Source organism: Triticum aestivum, chromosome 4A (genome assembly GCF_018294505.1).
Source record: "Triticum aestivum cultivar Chinese Spring chromosome 4A, IWGSC CS RefSeq v2.1, whole genome shotgun sequence".
NCBI classification, from domain to species: Eukaryota; Viridiplantae; Streptophyta; class Magnoliopsida; order Poales; family Poaceae; genus Triticum; species Triticum aestivum.
The window spans coordinates 729208981-729227673 of NC_057803.1; positions in this window are offsets into that span (position 1 = coordinate 729208981).

An 18693-nucleotide genomic window follows, 5' to 3' on the forward strand; every position below is an offset into this window, starting at 1 on the left:
CGTCGGCGGCGAGGGGGATAACGATCGAGATGGAGGGGATCTGGCGCGGGGGTGCGCCATAAGTAACTTATTATTATTATTTTTAGTTGCTTCTAATAATTTTTTAGAAAATGACGATCAAATTTGAAATCATTTAGGAATGTGAAAAAATATGATCAAATTTGTTATTTGAAAATATTTATGAATATGAAAAAATAACATCAAATTTGTTATTTCAAAATATCATCAAATTTGTTATTTAAAAATATCATCAAAATATTTTTTGGATTTTTAGTTGCATTCGTTTGTGAATTGGTAAAACTTATATGAATATGAAAAAAATTCATCAAATTTGAAAAAATATTCATGAATTCAAAAATTGCCCATGAAATTTAAAAATATTCATGAGTTCAAAAATTATTAACAAATTCAATACTTTTTGTGAGTTAGAAATTCAATACCATAATAAACATAATATTAAAAAGTGCCCATGAAATTTAAAAATATTCATCGAGAAATGAAGGCTACAATTTAAATACAATCAATCTTACCTAGCTATCTGTTCACAATCTTCTTACCCTTATTTTTCGCGAATGGAGTTCTTCTCTTGAACGGACGACCTTTAGGTAGGGTGGTCCTGCTTCTTCTTGTGGTTTATGCTGGTACTTCATCGTCGTCCTCATGTTCCATCTTCGGGTCGTCGTACTTGTCGAAGTCTTGCTCATTGGCGACTCCATCCATTCCGATGATCTTCCTTTTGCCTCCCCTCACGACAACACGACTGGGCTTTGGCGGGTCGGTAATGAAGAAGCATTCGTCCACTTGGGAAGCCGGTACCCATGGCTCATTTTTCACAGTGAAGTTTGCGCCCGCGGTCTTGGATTTGGCTTCGGGTATAACCATGGTGGTGAAATACAGGTCTTCTTTTTTGACGCTCTTGGCCCATCTGACACGGAACATCGGGACCTTCTCTCAAGTGTAGCTCAGCTCCCAGATCTCCTCGATCCTTCCGTAGTATCTGTCCTTGTCGTTACCGGTGTAGGATTCCATCGTTACCCCGGAGTTCTGATGACCATCGCTCTTCATGTCCTTTCCCTCGGTGTAGAATGTGTAGCCGTTGATATCATATGCCTCGTACGTCATCAGGTTGTGCTTGGTGCCCTGTGACAAGGCGAATATGAGTTGTTCTTCCGCGGAAAAATCCTCATATAAAGGGTACGACAAAAGCTTCTGCTTGAACCAACGCGTGAAACATGAGTTGTGCTCTTTGATTAAATCTCCGTCCGTCCTCTGTTGGCCTCGGTCATTGTACGTCTTCTCAATAAAGGTTTTGTGCTCTACCACCCAAGGATCGACCACATATATGTGTTGTAGCACGACTAGGTTTGCTATTTCAAAGTCGGCGAGTCGACCCTCGAAGTCGACATGCATTTCGCGGCGACCCTCAAGGCGACCCCATCCAGCAAGCCTGCCGAGGTGCTTGTTGACGGGCAGACAAACGGGGTTCTCGATGCCTATATAATTCGTGCAGTAGGAGATGCACTCTTCGGTCAGAAAGCCCCTGGCTATGCATCCCTCTGGACGTGACATATTGCGAACGTATCCTTTGATGACACCGTTCATCCTTTCGAACGGCATCATGCCATGCAGGAGCATCGGCCCGAGTTGGATGATATCCTCCATGATATAGACCAGCAGATGCACCATAACATCGAAGAATGCGGGCGGGAAGTATATCTCAAGCTTGCATAGTATCACCATGATATCTTCCTGTAGCCTTCTGAGTTGCCTCACGCCAACCGACTTCCAATAGATGACGTCAAAAAAGTTGCATAGGCCAAATAGCGTTTCACGGACGTGCGCGTCCATGATCCCATGGATTGCAACTGGAAGTATCATCCCGTTGAACTTCTGCTTCGCTGAGTCTAGGTATCTGCCCGTGTAACCGTAAGGAAGATTAATCCTATGAGGCAGGTGAAAAACTGATCGATCTCCTCCTGACTTAGAGTGAAACACGCGGGAGGCAAGTCATTTCCGGTATTCTTGGCCTTTTTGCCTTTGCGACGACTTTCCGTGTCCTGCTTTGCCTCATCATCATCATCATCATCATCATCATCATCATCATCATCATCATCATCATCATCATTATTAGCGTGAAGCTCCTCCCTAATGCCCATTGATTTCAAGTATGCCCTTGCTTTTGGCCCATCTTTGGTCCTCTCTGGCATGTTGAGCAGGGTACCAAGCAGACTCTCGCACACATTCTTCGGGATATGCATGACATTAAGGCTGCGAGGCAAACAGAAGATCTTCCTGTACGACAAGTCCCAGAAAACATACCTCGTTTTCCATACCTTCAGCAGCGGCTCTCGCGCCTTTCGCTTCTTTCCCGGCGGTGGGCACTCTTTCCAATTTTTCAATAGCTCGTCTATTTCCTCGCCGCTCCTCGTATGCGGGCGTCTTCGGGGATCGGTTTCACCATCGAACAGATCCTTTGGTTTTCTCCATGAGTCATCATCGCGAAGCCACCTTCGATGTCCCATGAACACGGTTTTCGAAGACCCGGGATCTCTATCTAGTTGGCGAGACGTTGTGTCATCCATGCACCTGACGCATCCAGAAAATCCATGGACCACCTGCCCCGCGACATATCCGTACCCGAGATAGTCGTGCACCGTCGTGAGCAGTGCAGCTCTCATAGGGAAATATTATTTCTCTACAGCGTCCCACGTATTGGCTGGCGTTTTCAACAGCGTGTCTAGCTCCTCTTTCAGCAGCCCCAGATACAGATTGATGTCATTCCCTTGTTGTTTCGGCCCTTCAATTAGCATACTCACGTGAATGTACTTCCTCTTCATGCACAACTAGGGGGGAAGATTGTACATCCACACAAACACAGGCCAGGTGCTATGTGTGCTTCTCTGGCTGCCAAACGGATTGACTCCATCGGTGCTCGCGCCCAGCATGGTGTTCCTTGGATCGTCCCCAAATTCTGGGTATTCTAAGTTCAACGCTTGCCACTGGCTCGCATCCTTAGGGTGACTCAGCATCTTGTCTTTTTTATTTATCTCCGAATCATTTCCGTCATCTTCTCGCTTTTTCTCCTTGCTATCTGTGTGCCAATGCAGGAGCTATGGTACCTTAGGTTCTGCGAAATACCGCTGCAGACGAGGAGTGATCGGGAAGTACCACACCACTTTCAAGGAGCTTTCTTCCTCTTCTTGTATCGACTGATCCCGTACACCGTACATATGGTAGACTCCCCGTGCTCGTCCCGATAAATGATGCAATTGTTCATGCATGATACGTCTCCAACGTATCTATAATTTTTGATTGCTCCATGCTACTTTATCTACTGTTTTGGACTATATTGGGCTTTATTTTCCACTTTTACATTATTTTTGGGACTACCCTATTAACCGGAGGCCCAACCCAGAATTGTTGTTTTTTGCCTATTTCAGTATTTCGAAGAAATGGAATATCAAACGGAGTCCAAACGGAATGAAACCTTCGGGGACGTGATTTTCTCACCGAACGTGATCTAGGAGACTTGGACCCTGCTCCATGGAACAAAAGAGGCGGTCACGAGGGTGGGGGGCACGCCCCCCCTAGGGCGCGCCCCCTGCCACGTGGGCACCCTGTTGTTCCACCGACGTACTCCTTCCTCCTATATATACCTACGTACCCCCGACAGATCAAATACGGAGCCAAAAACCTAATTCCACCGCCGCAACTTTCTATATCCGCGAGATCCCATCTTGGGGCCTATTCCGGAGCTCCGCCGGAGGGTGCATCTACCACGGAGGGCTTCTACATCAACACCATAGCCTCTCCGATGAAGTGTGAGTAGTTTACTTCAGACCTTTGGGTCCATAGCTAGTAGTTAGATGACTTCTTCTCTCTTTTTGGATCTCAATACAATGTTCTCCCCCTCTCTTGTGGAGATCTATTCGATGTAATCTTCTTTTTTCGGTGTGTTTGTTGAGATCGATGAATTGTGGGTTTATGATCCAGCTTATCTATGAATAATATTTGAATCTTCTCTGAATTCTTTTATGTATGATTGAGTTATCTTTGCAAGTCTCTTCGAATTATCCGTTTGGTTTGGCCAACTAGATTGATAGTTCTTGCAATGGGAGAAGTGTTTAGCTTTGGGTTCAATCTTGCGGTGTCCTTTCCCAGTGACAGCAGGGGCAGCAAGGCACATATTGTATTGTTGCCATCGAGGATAAAAAGATGGGGTTTTTATCATATTGCATGAATTTATCCCTCTACATCATGTCATCTTGCTTAAGGCGTTACTCTGCTTTTAACTTAATACCCTAGATGCATGCTAGATAGCGGTCGATGAGTGGAGTAATAGTAGTAGATGCAGAATCATTTCGATCTACTTGTCTCAGATGTGATGCCTATATACATGATCATACCTAGATAACGTCATAATTATTCGCTTTTCTATCAATTTCTCAATAGTAGTTTGTTCACCCACCATAGAATACTTATGCTCTTGAGAGAAGCCACTAGTGAAACCTAAGGCCCCCGGGTCTATTCTCATCATATCAATATCCATTATTTTATTAATTGATTTCTTTTTTACTTTGCCTTTTACTTTTCACTTTGCATCTTTATATCAAAAATACCAAAAATATTATTTATCATCTCTATCAGATCTCACCCTTGTAAGTGACTGTGAAGGGATTGACAACCCCTAATCGCATTGGTTGCGAGTTGCTATCGTGTTGTTTAGGTACGTGGGACTCGTGCGTGATCTCCTACTGGATTGATACCTTGGTTCTCCAAAACTGAGGGAAATACTTATGCTACTTTACTGCATCATCCTCTCCTCTTCGGGGAAATCCAACACAGTGCTCAAGAGGTAGCAAGAAGAATTTCTGGCGCCGTTGCCGGGGAGTTTGCGCAAAAGTCAACCATACCAAGTACCCATCACAATCCATATCTCTCGCATTACATTATTTGCCTCTCGTTTTTCTCTCCCCCACTTCACCCTTGCCGTTTTATTCGCCCTCTCTTTTCCAATCTCCTCCTCTCTTTCCCTTTCGCCTTTTTCTCGTTTGCCTTCCCGTTGCCATGGCCGAATCAAAATGCTAAGGGGTTTCTCCCGAGTTCTAGTGCCTTGGATGACCCCTCTATCCTTTCTAATCTCATAAACATTGATGCTACGGGAAGACCCTCCGGGATCACCAATGAGAATTTAGATAATTTTGATGATGATGATTCCGGAATCTTTCGCTATTTACTTGATGAATCTTTAAAAGATGATTGGGATAGGTTATTAAGGATTCGGGCTAATTATGTGCCACAATATCAAATTGAGGTTTACTTAAAAAGTTTCTATGTTGGCTTGCCCGCTTCTTTCAAACACGTTCTAGATTCTATTTTTGAGGAAGGTTTTCTTGAAGGGGATGCTATAGATACCTATGAAAAAATGAAAACCATATTCGGGCACCCCTTATCAAAGAGATGAAGTCTAACTTAGATGCAAATTTCCGTAATGTGCTTAATCTCACCTCATCCATTAATGGCAATGTTCTTAATATGAATAGAAGGATGAATGACATAGAAAGGAGATCCTCTCTTGCTACTTATGCATCAAGTGCCAAAGATGGCACTCGTTAGATATATCCTTGTTTTTATGCCTAGCCAGGGGCGTTAAACGATAGCGCTTGTTGGGAGGCAACCCAATTTTATTTTTAATCTTTTTTTTTTCCTTTTTAGTGTTAAATTTTGTTTCTACTTTCTGTTTAGATGTGTTTTTATCTTTTGTGTAGTGTTTGTGCCAAGTAGAACCTATAGGATAAGCTATGATGATAGTTGATTTGATTCTGCTGAAAAACAGAAACTTTGCGCTCACGAGGAAAAATTCAATAAATCACAGAAACGAGCTTTTTCATTGATTATTTTTGCTGCTGATCAATAAACAAATTTTCCAGTACGTCCTATTTTGGTAGAATTTTTAGAGTTCCATAAGTTTGCGTTAGTTACAGATTGCTACAGACTGTTCTGTTTTTGACAGATTCTGTTTTTCGTGTGTTGTTTGCTTATTTCAATGCATCTATGGCTAATAAATTAGTTTCTAAACCATAAATAAGTTGGAATACAGTAGGTTTAACACCAATATAAATAAAGAATGAGTTCATTACAGTACCTTAAAGTAGTCTTTTGTTTTCTTTCACTAACGGAACTCACGAGATTTCTATTGAGTTTTGTGTTGTGAAGTTTTCACATTTTGGGTGAATTCTTTTGATGGATTATGGAACAAAGAGTGGCAAGAGCCTAAGCTTGGGGATGCCCATGGAACCCCCAAGATAATCCAAGGACACCGAAAAGTCAAAGCTTGGGTATGCCCCGGAAGGCATCCCCTCTTTCGTCTACTTCCATCAGTAATTTACTTGGAGCTATATTTTTATTTCACCACATGTTATGTGTTTTTCTTGGAGCGTCTTGTATTATTTGCGTCTTTGCTTGTTAGTTTACCATAATCATCCTTGTTGTACACACCTTTTGAGAGAGCCATACATGATTTGGAATTTGCTAGAATACTCTATGTGCTTCACTTATATCTTTTGAGCTTGATAGTTTTGCTGATAGTGCTTGACTTATACCCTTTTGAGCATGATAATTTTTGCTCTAGTGCTTCACTTAGATCTTTCAGAGCACGGTGGTGGATTTGTTTTAAAGAAACTATTGATCTCTCATGCTTCACTTAGATTATTTTTAGAGTTGTTAATAGCTGGTAATTTGCTTAAAGATAATACACTTGGTATTCAAGATATGTGAAACTTTCTTTTGAGTGTGTTGAATACTAAGATAAGTTTGATGCTTGTGTTGAAGTTTGTGATTCCCGTAGCATGCACGTATGGTGAACCGCTTTGTGATGAAGTCGGAGCACAATTTTATTTATTGATTGTCTTCCTTATGAGTGGCGGTCGGGGACGAGCGATGGTCTTTTCCTACCAATCTATCCCCCTAGGAGTATTCATGTAGTGCTTTTGTTTTTGATGACTTGTAAATTTTTGCAACAAGTTCATGAGTTTTTTTGATTAATGTTCAGTCCATGGATTATACACACTCTCACCCTTCCACCATTGCTAGTCTCTCTAATACCGCGCACTTTTTGCCGGTATCATACACCCACCATATACCTTCCTCAAAACAGCCACCATACCTACCTATCATGGCATTTCCATAGCCATTCCGAGATATATTGCCATGCAACTTTCCACCGTTCCGTTTATATGACACACATTACTTTTGTCATATTTCTTTTTGCATGAACATGTAGTTCACATTGTATTTGTGGCAAAGCCACCATTCATAATTTTCATACATGTCGCTCTTGATTCATTGCATATCCCGGTACACCGCTGGAGGCATTCATGTAGAGTCATATTTTGTTCTTAGTATTGAGTTGTAATTGTTGAGTTGTAAGAAAAATAAAAGTGTGATGATCATCATTATTAGAGCATTGTCCCAGTGAGGAAAGGATGATGGAGACTATGATTCCCCCATAAGTCGGGATGAGACTCCGGACGAAATATAAAAAAAAGAGGCCATAAAAAAAGAGAAAAGGCCCAAATAAAAAAATGAGAGAAAAAGAGAGAAGGAACAATGCTACTATCCTTTTACCAGACTTGTGCTTCAAAGTAGCACCATGATCTTCATGATAGAGAGTCTCATATGTTGTCACTTTCATATACTAGTGGGAATTTTTCATTATAGAACTTGGCTTGTATATTCCAATGATGGGCTTCCTCAAAAGTGCCCTAGGTCTTCGTGAGCAAGCAAATTGGATGCACACCCACTTAGTTTCTTTTGTTGAGCTTTCATATACTTATAGCTCTAGTGCATCCGTTGGATGGCAATCCCTACTCGCTCACATTGATATCTATTGATGGGCATCTCCATAGCCCATTAATACGCCTAATTGATGTGAGACTATCTTCTCCTTTTTTGTCTTCTCCACAACGACCATTCTATTCCACCTATAGTGCTATGTCCATGGCTCACGCTCATGTATTGCGTGAAAATTGAAAAAGTTTGAGATTACTAAAGTATGAAACAATTGCTTGGATTGTAATCGGGGTTGTGCATGATTAAATACTTTGTGTGATGAAGATAGAGGTTAGCCAGACTATATGATTTTGTAGGGATAACTTTCTTTTGGCCAATCTATTTTGAGAAGACATGATTGCTTTGATTAGTATACTTGAAGTATTATTACTTTTATGTCAATATGAACTTTTGTCTTGAATCTTTTGGATGTGAATATTCATGCCACAATGAAGAAGATTTACATTGAAATTATGCCAAAGTATCACTCCGCATCAAAAATTCTTTTATATCATTTACCTACTCGAGGACGAGCAGGAATTAAGCTTGGGGATGCTTGATACGTCTCCAACGTATCTATAATTTTTTATTGCTCCATGCTACTTTATCTAGTGTTTTGGACTATATTGGGCTTTATTTTCCACTTTTATATTATTTTTGGGACTAACCTATTAACCGGAGGCCCAACCCAGAATTGCTGTTTTTTTGCCTATTTCAGTATTTCGAAGAAACAGAATATCAAACGGAGTCCAAACGGAATGAAACCTTCGGGAATGTGATTTTCTCACCGAACGTGATCCAGCAGACTTGGAACCTGCTCCAAGGAACAAAAGAGGCGGTCACGAGGGTGGGGGGTGCCCCCCCCCTAGGGCACGCCCCCTGCCTTGTGGCCCCCCTATTGCTCCACCGACGTACTCCTTCCTCCTATATATACCTACGTACCCCCGACGGATCAAATACAGAGCCAAAAACCTAATTCCACCGCCGCAACTTTGTGTATCCGCGAGATCCCATCTTGGGGCCTGTTCCGGAGCTCCGCCAGAGGGGGCATCTACCACGGAGGGCTTCTACATCAACACCATAGCCTCTCCGATGAAGTGTGAGTAGTTTACTTCAGACCTCCGGCTCCATAGCTAGAAGCTAGATGGCTTCTTCTCACTTTTTGGATCTCAATACAATGTTCTCCCCCTCTCTTGTGGAGATCTATTCGATGTAATCTTCTTTTTGCGGTGTGTTTGTTGAGACCGATGAATTGTGGGTTTATGATCCAGCTTATCTATGAATAATATTTGAATCTTCTCTGAATTCTTTTATGTATGATTGAGTTATCTTTGCAAGTCTCCTCAAATTATCCGTTTGGTTTGGCTAACTAGATTGGTAGTTCTTGCAATGGGAGAAGTGTTTAGCTTTGGGTTCAATCTTGCGGTGTCCTTTCCCAGTGACAGCAGGGGCAGCAAGGCACATATTGTATTGTTGCCATCGAGGATAACAAGATGGATTTTTTATCATATTGCATGAATTTATCCCTCTACATCATGTCATCTTCCTTAAGGCGTTACTCTGCTTTTAACTTAATGCTCTAGATGCATGCTGGATAGCGGTCGATGATTGGAGTAATAGTAGTAGATGCAGAATTGGTTCGCTTTTCTATCAATTGCTCAACAGTAATTTGTTCACCCACCGTAGAATACTTATGCTCTTGAGAGAAGCCATTAGTGAAACCTATGGCCCCCGGGTCTATTCTCATCATATCAATCTCCATTATTTTATTACTTGCTTTGTTTTTACTTTGCCTTTTACTTTTCAATTTGCATCTTTATATCAAAAATAACAAAAATATTATTTATCATCTCTATCAGATCTCACCCTTGTAAGTGACCGTGAAGGGATTGACAACCCCTAATCGCGTTGGTTGCGAGTAGCTATTGTTTTGTGTAGGTATGAGGGACTCGTGCATGATCTCCTACTGGCTTGATACCTTGGTTCTCAAAAACTGAGGGAAATACTTACGCTACTTTACTGCATCATCCTCTCCTCTTCGGGGAAATCCAACGCAGTGCTCAAGAGGTAGCAATGCACACATGGTATTTCAGGTGCGGTAAATCCAGAGGACACACAATTTTCTTCGCCTCCTCGAAAATGGTCGAGCACTTGTTCCCCTTGGGAAGACGTTCGTGCCAGAATGACATGTTCTCATCGAAGCATGCGTCGGTCATTTTGTGTTTTACCTTCATCTCTAGAGCCATGATCGGTACTTTGAGGCGGGTATCCTCGGGCCTGCATCCTTCATACAATGGAGTAACCGCGTCTATCTCCAGTTGATCCAGCTTGGCTTTCTCTCGGGCGGCAGCTCTTGCGTTATCCGTCTGCTTGAGAAGCAACTCTTGAATAGGAGGGTCCTGCAACGAGGCCATCGATGGTCCATCGTCGTTTGCTCCGGCATCTTCATCTTCATGATCATGCCCTTCGTCTCCTCTGGCATCTTCCTCATCATCATGTCCGACATCTTCTACATGATGACTGTGTCCTGGAGATTCTTCATCTTCTTGCCGGCCCTCGCCGCGGTTGTCTTGCTCATGCCCTTCCTCATTTCTTGCCCGGCCCCCATGGACGACTTCATAATAATCTTCATCACCTTGCCACCGATAGCCATCCATGAAACCATGCAAGAGCAGGTGGTCCCGCACCTTTACGAAACCCGGGTACATAAGGCTCTTCAGCTTGCATCTTTGACACAGACATCTTATCTCCATCTCGTTCTTTTGAAGCATCTCGGCCTTCCGGAGCTTAAAAACTTATTCAAGATGCCTTCGGTCATCGTGCGGACCATTGTCGCCTGTGGAGCAGAGCAAAATGATATTTTAGAACCAATTTTTTTGGCATGACTCTGCCTAAAAATAGGACAAAAAAGAATGCATAGTGCCAAATTCTTGTCAAAACGGAAATGAATCCACATTCCGGCAAAATATTGGCAACTATCGCATTTCAAATACCGGTACCTGCAAACACAAACATATATGCAACATCACAAACATATGCAACACCACAAACATACATTGATCTAGCTAGGCCATAAAAAGTGCATGTGCACTTTGTTGGAGGAGAAAAAAGTAGATCTACAACATAAAAGCTTTCCCCTTAATTACCTATTAAAAAAAATTAATTTAACCACTTAATTTGGGTGAATCTATGATGCAAATGAGGTGAGGAGGAGGAGGCACCTGAGACAAGCTTGGAGGAGGAGGTGGAGAGAATGAAAGTGGGGAAAGTGAGTGTGGAAGGTGGCTGTTCAAAATATCTAGCTGGTCCCAGGTTACTAATGGCGCACCACCTGCAAATGCGCCATTAGTAACCCTGGTTACTAATGGCGCACTAGCTGGTGGTGCGCCATTAGTAGTTTGGAAAAAAAATGATAGTAGTGGCGCACGTGGTGAGTGGTGCGCCATTACTAGTTAAAACTAGTAATGGCGCACTTTGCCCTAGTGCGCCATTAGTATTTTTGGAAAAAAAAGTTTGTTAGCAGTGGCGCACCGTGTGTGTGGTGCGCCATTAGTGTCCATCACACTAATGGCGCACCCGCACATGGTGCGTCACTGCTATATAGTAGTGGCGCACCACTTGTCTGGTGCGCCATTAATGTCCATGTTATCTATAGCCCTTTTCCTAGTAGTGTATAAAAGGTTATTTTCCTCTCGTTGAACATAACGGGAGGGCTGTGTAGCTGGTTAGCCTGTTCGCTCATCACACTTGAGGTCTCGGGTTCGATAACTACACTTGAGCATAATTTTGTTTTTGTTCGACTTCTTTCTTCCACCCAATGACAGGTAGGCCCCGCATGGCAGAGAGAGAAAGTGATCTGGGGCGGTGCCAGGAGGATTCTTTGACAGGTGAAAATGGATGGATACGGAGCTATACGATCTCGTAGTGACCGTATAATCACCTCACCACATATAAGCTGCAGCCTCAGCGCTTGTTTTCTAGGGTTTGCACTCTTCACACTCTCTCTCCAGTATATATATACACGCTGGAGCCTCAACGCTTGTAGTTGCTCTCTTCACACTCTCTCACCATCTCCAGATCTAAACAAGACTTCGTTGGCCTCTCTCTTTCCCCTCACTGCTGGTCAAAGACCCGGCATTATCCGTCCGCCGGGAAGGGAAGGAGGCTTAACGTTGTCGCCGTCGGTGAGGGAGGGAATCCACTATCGGCGCAACTGTTCACTTTCACCCAGCGGTGGCGCGGGAGGGCCTCCGACCCCTTCTTCTTCGACGCCGTACATAGTGTGGGCCGAACGGCCTCCGGTCACCCACCGAACCACACCCCAAGAACCTTAAGGTATAATTTACTTATTGCACATGCATTGCTCTAGCTGCATGTGGGCTTTTTCCGCTTCTGCACTCGAATCTAGGTGTTGGATCAAACAGCAAAGTAGTGGGGAAAGTTGTATAGCATGAATCTAGGACCTGGTTCAAAGAGGAAAGGAATGGGGGAAAGTAGTGGGGAAACTTGTAAAGCATGAATCTAGGACATGGTTCAAAAAGGGAAGGAAGGGGCGAAAGTTGTATCGCATGAATCTAAGACGTGGTTCAAAGAGGAAAGGGATGGTGAAAGTTGTATAGCATAAATCTAGGATGTGGTTCAAAGAGGAAAGGAAGGGGGGAAAGTAGTAGGACAGGCTGGCTATCCAACACCTATGTTGGTCGAAAAGGCAAAACCATTACAAACGCAATATGCACATCTGTAATGAACTGATCTTTTGTTTTGGGGGACAAGGGTGTAGAGTTTGAGCAGGACTAGATTTGCTGCGCTCACATAGGGTGAAAGTGCTAGTTATCGACTAGAGGGGGGGTGAATAGGCGATTTTTATCAAAGTCTTCAAAACGTGGAAGTTTAGAACAAAAACAATAGAAATAACCTAATTGATATGCAGCGGAAGATAAACTACAACAAGCAAGCCCTAGTCAAGTATGCAATAGCGTTAACGTACGAAAACTAATAGCAGCTAGGTAGTAGGATCAGGATGGAAGATAGTATGAAGCCAATCAACAATAGTAGTCAAGCAATGAAGTTAATCAGATAAGACAGATAAGCAATGACTTCACGAAGACAAACTCAAAGTAAAGGAGGGAAGAGATAGAACCAGGTGCTTGGTGAGGACACAGGATTTGTTGGACCAGTTCCAGTTGCTGTGACAACTGTACGTCTGGTTAGGGAGGCTGAGATTCAACTCAGAAGACCGTGTCTTCACCTTATTTCCCTTGAGCCAAGGACACTTAGTCCTCACCCAATCACTCTGCTAAGTCTTCAAGGTAGACTTCCGAACCTTCACAGACTTCGTTCACCCGGCAATCCACAATGACTCTTGGATGCTCAGAACGCAACGCCTAACCGGCTGGAGGATTCACGGTCCTCAAGTGTAATAAGTCTTCAGGTCACACAGACAGAAAGACTTCAGTGATGCCTAACACTCTTTGGCTCTGGGTGTTTGGGCTTTGTCCTCGCAAGGATTTTTTTTCTCTCTCAAATGCTTCGAGGTGGGTTGCTCTCAAACGACAAAAGCCGTGTACAAACTCTGAGCAGCCACCAATTTATGGTGTAGGGGGTGGGCTATTTATAGCCACTAGGCAACCCGACCTGCTTTGTCCAAAATGACCCTGTGTCACTAAGGAACTGACACGTGTTCCAACGGTCAGATTTCAAACACACGCGGCAACTTTACTTGGGCTACAAGCAAAGCTGACTCATCCAGCTCTGGATAAGGTTTTCTCTCATTGTCTTCGCTCGAAGACATAGGATTTGAGTTGAGCATCACTTCAGTCACTCTGACTTAGTTCACTTGGACCCCACTTAACAGTTCGGTGGTTCCTATGACTCAACAAAGAAGAAAAGGAAGCAACGAATCCACACAGTCTTCGCGCTCCATAGTCTTCACGCAATGTCTTCTCATGTCATAGTATTCAATATGAATATCTTCTCATACCACCATTGTCTTCAATGTCTTCATACATTTTTAGGGGTCATCTCCGGTAGGTAAACCGAATCAATGAGGGACACTACCTGCGTTATCCTGCAATTCTCACAAACGCATTAGTCCCTCAACCAACTTTGTCGTCAATACTCCAAAACCAACTAGGGGTGGCACTAGATGCACTTACAATCTCCCCCTTTTTGGTGATTGATGACAAACTGGTTGAAGTTTTCAACGGGGATAAATATGTGAAATTGTAAGGATAGGAAATAGTCTTCATAAGTTGCAAGGGCTCCCCCTGAAGATGTGCATGTAAGTAATTTGCTTTTGGAATGCAAATGCACATGGCAGGTTGTACTTGTGGAGATCCACTTCAAGTTATGAAGATAATTCATCATGCATGAACTGATATAACAAGTAGATTGACATGCATAATGAAAAATGGACGTCTGCAGAATGATCTAAGTGCGGAAGTTATCATCGCACATGCGAAATTTATCATCGCATCACAGTGAAGCAAATAAGTAGCAGACGACCATCAAGTTTAGGTGTTACAACTCAGAGAACCAAATGTTTCAAAAGGCAATAGTTGTAAGCACGTAGCAAAATATAATGCAACCACCCATATGAACCCGCTTGAAGACTATCAGCTCATACGCTTCTCCCCCTTTTGTCAGTAAGGACCAAAAAGGTTTGAAGACATAGAGCATCTACTCGTCAACATGAGTAGGTGAAGCAGCATGGTTGTCGTCGTTGGGTGGCGGTGCAGATGAACTTGGTGCAGTGTCGATGCGCGCAGTAGTAGGAGGTGGTGAAGTAGCATCATCTTCATCATCGATCACTCTGGCATTTACCGTTGTCGCGGAGGAAGAATATTCAGAGTCTTCAATAGATGGAGTACGACGTAGGACAACAGTCCGTGGAGGAGTGGAGTCAAACTGGAATCTTTCATTGAAGCCATCGTCTTAAAGATCAGCTTCAGCACTGAGCAGGGTCAAACTCGTCCATGATCGCCAGCAAGTTTCATGAGCAACAAAGGCATTCTTGGTGGCAAGGTTGCGAATGCGATTGACATCCACCAAGAGGCTTTGCATCTGTCTCTTGAGCCAGAAATGATGCTTATCCTGTTTCTGATGAAGGGCCATAAGAAGTTCTCGGTCATCGAGAATGCGAGAACGCTTCCGAGGCCTTTGTGCAATGGTTCTTTCAGTGGCTTCAGTGGGTGCTCGATGAGGCAGACGAGTGTTTCCAGCCAATGGATAGATTCGTGTTGCTGCTTGAACACCTTCAATAGGCTGAATGAAGCTTTGGTACTCGGCATTCTGAAGACAAAGAGGCCTCTTGGCAGGGTCAAAGTATATAGCTTCAACTGACATATCAACCTATGGAAGAAAGATCATATGATTGCGAGTAGAGGGCTGATAGTTGGGAGATGAGTGTCTCTTGATGAGGCGCATGACCCATGGAGCATAAAACTTCAGACCAAATAGGTCAGAGCCGGAAGCAGCAAGTTGCCTGATGAAGAACCCTTGAGTGTTGAAGCTGATGCCGTTGAGAATATAGAAGACCAAAGTCTTCATAGCTCCTTCAAGCTTGGCCGCTGATGAATGTCCTTTGGCAGGCCATAGAGTTTGCCTGATGATATGATATATGGTGCCAGGCAGATACTCAAGGCCTTCAACAAAGAAATATGTTGGATATTCTGCGTCAGATGGCAAGGGCTTCATCATGCTCAACATCTGGCTCATATTGGGTTCTGGCTTATGGAAAATACTCTCAACTGCATTGCGTTGTAGCTGACAGTCAGGTTCATATAGTTCTCCAGGAGTGGCTAGCCCTGTAAGCTCGATGATATCCATAGCTTGGGCTTCATGATGAACATTTCCAGTCATCCACTCGAGAACCCATGTCTTGATGTCTCTGTAGTAGCCGTGACTGTGTAGAGTAGCATAGAATTGAAGCAATATCTCTTCATTCCAATATTCTTTGTCTGTCACAAAGTGGAGCAGACCAGCATCACGAAAGCAATCAAGTGCTTCTTCTAAGCACGGCAGTCCAGCAATGGCTTCTGTATCAAGGCGCATATGAGGGAAAATGCGCTCTTGATCATATAGTACGCAAGAGTAATAGTTTCTCTGCTGATTGCTCCAGAACTGATCTAATGATATCCTTGGCTTGGAGTAGGGGTTCTTGGCACTGTCAAAGAAGGTATTGTGGCTTTTGAAGCCATTGGCATTGAAGGACCCTGGTGAGTTTGCGGTACCTGGAAACCTTGGCAACCTAGGCTTTGGCTTCTGGACCTGAGGCCTATGCTCAATATGATAGTCAAATTGAGGTCCTGAGGCAGTAGGCGGAGGCTCCAGAATGGGCCATCGGACAGTGGTAAGCTGACCATGATTGTATGCTTGCTCAATTGTGTGAGGCCTTGGTGGCGGAACAGGAGCAGGGGTAACAGTTGAGGCGTCAGGCTGCACAACATGTGCTTCGGGAGCGATTGTCTCATTGGCTTCAGGTGCAGCAGCCTCAGTTGTTTCAGGTTCAGTGGCCACACTTGCTTCAGGCACACTAGTTGGTGCAGGCTCCACATTAGCGTCAGCCATGACTACATCATTGGCTTCATTAGCCTTGGCGGTGGCAGCCTCAACATTGTCAACCTCCTCTTGACGAACAGGAGGGTCGGGCGCAGGCATGTTCACATCACGAACTGCTTCTTCTTCAATTGCTGGGGGAGTCGGTACACGTACGTCTTCTTGATTTTCTTCGGCTGATGCAGCCGGAATGTCTTCAGCAGTATGTGCTTCAGACTCGGAGACATTCACAGTTGGAGCAGGTTCAGAAAATACTTGACGTGCGACAGGTGAACGTTGCACTTCTCCTTCTGGAACACTCGACAGAGGGACTTGAGGCCTTTGTCCTTTGCGAAGCCTGCGAAATGCTGGCAACGCCTTGGGAGATGGAGTTGGCAGGGCCTGAAAGTCTTCCTCCTCTTCTTGCATGGGGGGTGTAGCTTGTTGTTGTTGTTGTTGGGGAGTACTGGGGGAGTCTTGTAGTTGTGGGTGATCAGCCCACGATGCATCCTGAGCAATTGGCGTCAGTGCACGACCAATGCTGATGAGTTTGATGTTCGTATGAACAGGCGATGATACCACGTCATGTTCGATCTGAGGAAGAACTTCATCATCAGCTACATTGTCATCATGACCAATGTCTTCAGCAGCGGTGGGTTCAGCTGCTGGAATATCTTCAACTTCATGAGCCTCTGTGGAAGCAGGCTCATGGACTATCATTCTTCGTTCTTGATGTTCTGACGCTAGGCGAACCACTGAAATGGGTTCAAGAACTAAGGGCTCTGTGGAAGCAGCCCTAGTTTTCTTCGTCTTGCGCTTCGTCTTGGAGGGAGCGGCATCAGAGGCTTCAGTGTTCTTCCTTTTTCTGGCTTCAGCCTCGGCAGCCCTCGTCTTCTTTTGTTCTGAAGCGGTTGTGGTGACCTTTGGCTTTGAGCCAGTCATGCTGCTCAGGAAGATAATGCGAGGGGCTTCTTGGCTTGAGGGTGCAGGGTGGTCAGCAGGAAGCTTCTTCTTTTTCTTTGCAGCCATCCTGGGGTCAATGCCAGGACGGCCAAGTGACTTGCGCTTCTCAGCCTCATTGTAGGCAAGCACACACTTATCAGCCAAACTCTTCATGCGCTCACGAGAGCCTTGAGCTTCTTGGCGCTTCTTCAGAAAAGCTTCTTTAAGCTCATGCAGCATGACCTTGAAGTTTCTGATGTCTTGAACACTGAGCTTCGCCACATGCTTCTTGAATTGAGCCTTCTCATAATCAATCGTGTTCTTCAGCTCAACAATGCGCTGAGCAAGAGCTAGCTCAGAAGCAATGGCGCCATCACTACTAGGAAAAGGGCTATAGATGGAATTGACACTAATGGCGCACCAGACATGTGGTGCGCCATTACTATATACTAATGGCGCACCATGTGTTGGTACGCCATTAGTGTCCAAATACTAATGGCGCACCACATCGCGGGTGCGCCATTAGTAAAAAAAAATTTAAATGTTTTTGTCAAAACTGCTAATGGCGCACCGTGGGAGTGGTGCGCCATTACTAGTTGAACTAGTAATGGCGCACCATGCCACGGTGCGCCATTAGTAACTTGGCCACCACTTCCACCGAATGCACCCCCCCCTGTGCATCGCCTTTTCAGTTTTAAAAAAAAATAAAAGAAAATGATGAAAATGTCAAAAAAATAAAAGAAAATAAGTTTCCCATGTGATATGTGGTCTAGTTGTTGGGAAAATTTGCAAATATGAATTTCGACTTCATTTGCAAAATCTCTCGAGAATTTGTAAAAATGGGCATAACTTTTGCATACCAACTCGGATGAAAAAGTTTTTTATATGAAAAATCATCTACTCGAAAAGTTACATCCGAATTTAACTGGGGGAACCCCGTTAAACATTTTCAAAATCCTCAAAAACCTAACAGAAAAAAGATATGGGGCTTTTAAGATCCGGAGAGGCAAAAAAACAAAAAAAAGTTACTAATGGCGCACCTGCCCATGGTGCGCCATTAGTATCTTCCCGCCTTCAAAATTCAAAATAAGTCAAAAAAATAAAAAAAATTACTAATGGCGCACCGGCCCATGGTGCGCCATTAGTATCTTCCTGCCTTCAAAATTCAAAATAAGTCAAAAAAATAAAAAAAAGTTAGTAATGGCGCACCTGCCCACGGTGCGCCATTACTATGTCGTATATATGGCTGGGCGCACCACCTCCACTCCATCTCCTCCTCTCCTCTCCTCCACTCCATCTCCTCCTCTCCTCTCCTCCACTCCTCCTCCTCTCCGGCGACCTCCTTCTCCTCTCCGGCGACCTCCTCCTCCTCTCCGGCGACCTCCT